Source organism: Carassius gibelio, chromosome B24 (assembly GCF_023724105.1).
Source record: "Carassius gibelio isolate Cgi1373 ecotype wild population from Czech Republic chromosome B24, carGib1.2-hapl.c, whole genome shotgun sequence".
NCBI classification, from domain to species: Eukaryota; Metazoa; Chordata; class Actinopteri; order Cypriniformes; family Cyprinidae; genus Carassius; species Carassius gibelio.
In genome coordinates, this window is record NC_068419.1 from 21,550,863 (window position 1) to 21,556,862 (window position 6,000).

The following is a 6,000-nucleotide window of genomic DNA, read 5'->3' on the forward strand; positions in this document are numbered from 1 at the left end:
CTAGCAACGGGCTAGTGGTTAAAGACAACATAACTGCAGCGTGTATAATAATAAACATAACTTTATAATTTGTTGGTAGCGATGCTAAAATAGTCATTATAGTTATTGTTCTTGTTGTAAACACCTTTAAATGATCTAATTTGGTCAAATAAATTAAAGACCTGGGGCCGGTTGCATAAACTGCTTAAACTAATCTTTAAAAAAGTTAGCCATATAATTTGATTTACTCTAGACTTGTCATAATTGTTTAAAGTCAGTTACAAAAACATAGATTGGTCCAATTTTACTAAGAAATATGATTATCTCTTGGTTAACTGCTAGTTGGTCACAGTCTTAACATAATAGCTATGTTTACGCAACCGGCCCCTTTTGTGTCACATGACAAGTTACACAGCATTTCCTGACACAGTCTGCATGAGAGCTGAGGCGATGGTCAATGACAGCAGGAGGAAAAGCTGGAGAGTACGCTTGTACAATATCATATGAATTTGCTGAAATTGTTTGAATTATTAATACTTTGACATAGCACAGGGTTTGTACTGATGGGGTCGTGAGGTATTTAAAAAAGTAAAAAACATAAAATTCGGTGCAAAATGTAACTGCAGTAAAGTTCTGTCGAGGTGCTCAGATCAACACAGACGTACCTCTGGAAATATCTGCCTTAGCAGCTTTTGGTCTTCTCCGTAAACACACAAGATGGTCAAATTCATCCCTCTCCACAAACAAGGTTTGACAGGCCCATGGTCTTCCTTTTCAGCTGGAATAAAGAAAAAGTAACAAGTTGTTGTTGTTGTTTTAATACATACATGTTTAGACAGTGTGTTAGAAATGATCTGTGAACAAAATATTTGAAAGGAAGGACTATAATGAAGGTTATTAACATAAAGTAAGGATAAATTAATTAAAGTAAATCAGTTATAACTACATATCTTCAACATTACCTGTGTCGAACCTTTGAAGGACTTCATCTTCACTGGAAACTTCTTCAAGTTGAGCTTCGAGTACAAGTTCCCTGTTAATACAAGAACTGATCAAAATCTGATTCTGAGCTGTGAAAATATGCCATGATGAACAAGAGAAAGAAAGAAAAATATGTGTGACTTATTTATGAATTACAGTTCAGAAAAATAGGAAACGAAAATGAGAGAGAGAGAGAGAGTGAGAGAGAAAGAGAGAGAGAGAGAGAGAGAGAGAGAGAGAGAGAGAGAGAGAGAGAGAGAGAGAGAGAGAGGCTTAACAAACCTTTATTTTATCACAATTATTTCATAAAAAATTACACTAAAATACAGAAACCATCGCATTATAAACTTTCTCTACATTAAAAATATAAAATCAGCACTTCATCTACAATTTCACACAAAACTTTTCCCACAGTCCAAACAGTTGAAAATTCAAACACATTATTTACCATTTTAAAATATGAAAACTCGACTTTAATTCGAGCGGCAATCAACCCTTTCAGAACACACTCTGCATCGACTGAACCAGTTCCCAATAATTTGTTCTTCCTTGTTTTCCATATTGCTAACTTTGCTGATCCCAATAAATAATTTAATAAACACAATTTTCTTCGTTCTTGATAATTATATTTCAAACTGCTAATAAAAATTTTATAAGAAAATTCTACACCAAAGCCTTCAAACCAACTTTTTAAAATACGAAAAAGACCTCCTAACCTCTTACATTGAATAAATAAATGATCCACAGTTTCTTCTATTCCACAGAAAGGACAATTTTTCCCAACTTCTGAATTCAGGTGCGCCACGTGTCTGTTTGTAGCTATGATACCATGAATTAGCCGCCACTGTAAATCTGCTGTACGTTTCTCTATAGGAGATTTGTACAGAGATCTCCAGCAGCCTCCAAAGTCTGGCCCAAACAATTCTGACCACCTCCAAGTCTTGACTTTTTCCAGAACACGCCAGTGATACATTTTGACACACACAGAATAAAGTGCTTTTTTACTAATGTACTGAAACACACCCAATTCAGGTGTTTTAAAAGACAAAATCATGCCGCTATCTTCCTTAAACTCCTCCAATGCCGCTGCAGACACAGAAATCAATGGAAACGCACAGTTTTTCTCCTCCTCTTGCACTTGAAGTCCTAACGCTTCTCTGCAGACTCCTGGTAAAGCTGCCTTCACTTCTGTCAGCACCTGAGACACAACACGCCTAGAATGTATTCCAGTGTTCTTTTGCAATGTTTCCTCAGTTTTCCATCCGTTTGCATCTCTGAGATTCTTAACTTTAGTACATCCAGCTCTAATCAGACAGTTCCTCAAACTTTCTGAAGACAAACATTTGGCCTGAATAAATGGATTATGAAGCAACGGTTCCTCCAGAATCCATTCTTGTAAATGTTCAACTCCTCTGCTTACAGAAAAAGTCATTTTCCATGCTTGTAGCATGGAGCGATAGAAAGAAGTCAGATTGCACAAATCCAGTTCATTAGTTTGAATTAAAAACAACTGCTTATCGTATCCGAGACATGATGTACTCCTCAGCAAAACACACGCTACATTACTCCACTCGATGTCTTCTACATACAACAGTCTCTGTAAAGCTTGTAAACGAAAAGTGTTGATCCGACTTCTGATGTCCACAAGGCCTTGTCCTCCTTCTTGGGTTGACAAATACAGAGCAGGCCCAGGAATCCAGTGCTGGCCTGACCAGAAGAAATCCACCAACCTTCTCTGTATATCCTTGATCAATTTATCAGGTGGCTCTAGCACATTCAGCTTGTGCCACAGCATGGATGCAGCCAAATTGTTTATGACCAGGACTCTACCCCTATAGGATAGTTCAGGTAATAGCCAATTCCATTTAGACAACTTAGCTAACACCTTATTCAGCATCCCTTCCCAGTTCTTTTTTCTATAATTTTCTGAACCCAAGAAGACTCCTAAGACTTTAATGCCTTCTGTACCCCACTTCAATCCACCTGGAATGCGAGGTATCCCACCATTCCTCCATTCACCCATAATAAGCCCCTCACTTTTTCCCCAGTTCACTTTTGCAGAAGAAGCCTCTTCAAATAGAGTTAGACTCTTACAAATGTCTTGAATATCTTCTTGACCAGTTACAAACACAGTTATATCATCTGCATATGCGGACACAGAACATTTAACATTTTCTGCAACATAAAAACCTTTCAAATTACTTCTTAAATGACATAATAGAGGTTCAATTACTAAGCTATATAACTGCCCTGAAAGAGGACACCCCTGTCTAATGCCTCTTTTAACAGCTACTGGGCTACTCAATCCCCCACCTCCTGTCTTGATTAAAACAGATGCATTATTATACAACAACTTTATCCAAGCAACAATATTATTCCCAAAGCCAAAAGCTTCTAAAACCTCAAAAAGATATGTATGTCCCACACGATCAAAGGCTTTTTCCTGATCAATAGATAAAAACCCGACATCACAATTATTATTCATCGAAAAATCTATAACATCTCTCATTAAAAACAAATTATCCATGATTGTACGACCTGGAATACAATATGTTTGTTCCTTCTTCACCACACTATGTAAATATTTCTTTAGCCTATTAGCTAAACATTTAGATATTATTTTATAATCTAAACACATTAAAGAAACTGGTCTCCAATTTTTCAACAAACCCAGATCTCCTTTTTTTGGAATTAGAGATAACACCGCCCTTTGACAGCTACTTGGAAGTATTCCTCTCACAAAACATTCACAAACTACTTCATGAAAGTCTCTGCCTAAAATGCTCCAAAAGTTCTTGTAAAATTCGGCTGGTAGGCCATCAATTCCTGGTGCTCGACTTGTAGAGAGTTGTTGAACCGCTTCAGAGAGTTCATTAAACGAAATCATCTGTTCAAGCTCATCTTTATCCATATCATTCAGCTTAGGTAACCCTTGCAACAGTTGATCCATACTTCCAGAAACACAGTCAGTAGGTCCATATAAATCAGTGTAAAAGTCCATAGCCATTTTTCGAATTTCCAATGGATTTGAAGTCAATGTCCCATTCTCACGACGCAAACAATGTAAAACTTTCTCTTGTGCAACTTTTCTTTCTAAATTAAAAAAATAAGAAGTAGGAGCATCAGTTTCTTTAATAGACATTATTCTTGCTCTAATCAAAGCACCCTTTACTCTTTCCTCCAAAAAAAACTTCAAATCCATTTTCTTATTCTTTAATTCCTTAATTAGTCCTTCATTATTAACATCAATCAACTGTTCCATATCATAAAGATCATTCTCCAATTGCTTTATTTTCCTTTTTATATGCACCGTTGAATTATAAGAATATTGCTGACAAAACACCCTGATCTGTGTCTTCCCAACTTCCCACCATTGAGTCAAATTTTCAAAGCCACTCTTATTCAATTTCCACATTTCCCAAAATAACCTGAATTTCTCACAGAAGGAATTATCCTGCAATAATTTAACATTAAAATGCCAATAATACTTTGGACGCTGTACTATATTAATATTAAAATCAATGGTAACAACATGATGATCAGAAAAACCATTAGGAAAAATATTTGCATTCATGATTCTGTTGTTTTCTTTTTTACTAACATATAATCTGTCTAATCTTGCTCCAGTAACAGAGGACTCAAACATCTTGATCCATGTATACTGTTTAACCATCTGATTCCTATCCCTCCAGACATCCATTAACTCAAACTCTTTAGTTAAACTGAGAAGTACATGGCTTGACTGTGGGTGAGTTTCCTCTCCATTTCTATCTAATAAGAAATTAGTTGTACAATTCCAATCTCCACCCATTATCACACAGATATCATCATTTTGTTGTCTTAATGTGTCTTGCAACTTTTTAAAAAGCTCTACACGATCTGGTCCTTTATTAGGAGCATAAACATTAACAAATAAACATACAATCCCCTTAATTTCTGCTTTAACTATTAAAACTCTACCCTTTTCTAATTCTATAGTAGACAAAATATTTAAATCCATATTTTTTGAAAAAAGAATAGCCACCCCTGCACTTATATTTGATCCATGGCTAATGAAACACTTCCCATCCCACCATCTATGCCATTCCACCTCATTATCACAATCTGTATGTGTTTCTTGTAAATAAGTAATGTTTATATTTTTTAATTTAATTATTTCAGCAACCATTGCTCTCTTGCTCCTGTCTCTTCCTCCATTAATATTTAAGGAGCCCACTCTTATAATCTCCATAAGAGGACTAAGAAAGAAAGAAAGAAGAGACAGACAGAAAAGGAAAAGTGTTAAAGTCACCTTATGTGAAGTGCAACTCATTTGGGCCAAATATTAAATTTACGTTTTGCATGACTTTTCCCCCTTCTTATCTTTGAAAGTATCTTTTTTAACCGGAATCTTTTCCTCTGACTCAGACCTTCTTCTCCAACCCTCTTCTGCCAAAAAAGAACTGACGTTTCAAACTTTTTCACATCAGGAAAAAAATTCCTTACATCAACTGTTTTTCCAAACGTCTCATCCATAAAATCATTCAACTCTTCCAATGAATATACTTGTTCACTTGTGATTTGTGAGAAATTAGATACATCTGAACAATCTGACAGAACACTTTCATCATCGTCCCCATCCTCATTACCCACTTCCTTATCAGATCCCAACACTATCTTTGGTATAGGAGGATCACCACCACTTACAGTCTTCGATTCTACTCCACTTTTACTTTCAGTTTCCATCTGACCTACTGTTAACTCATCCACTGCTTCAGTTTGCTGTAGAACTCCTCCATCAGTTACAACAGACTTACCATTTACAATCTCAACATTTTCCTGAAATTGAACATTGCCAGAACTATTTCCATTCTGATTTTCACTACTGGACAATTTATCATCAGAAAACTGTCCTTCTTGTTGGGAACTTCCGCCAATCTCATCTCCTTTCTCAATATTTAGCGACTTAGCTTCCCCACTATTATTTCCTTCCAACACTGGTTTATTTGTTCTCTCACCCGAAACATCACTCGGGCCAGCCTCACTGCCTACTTCGTTTCT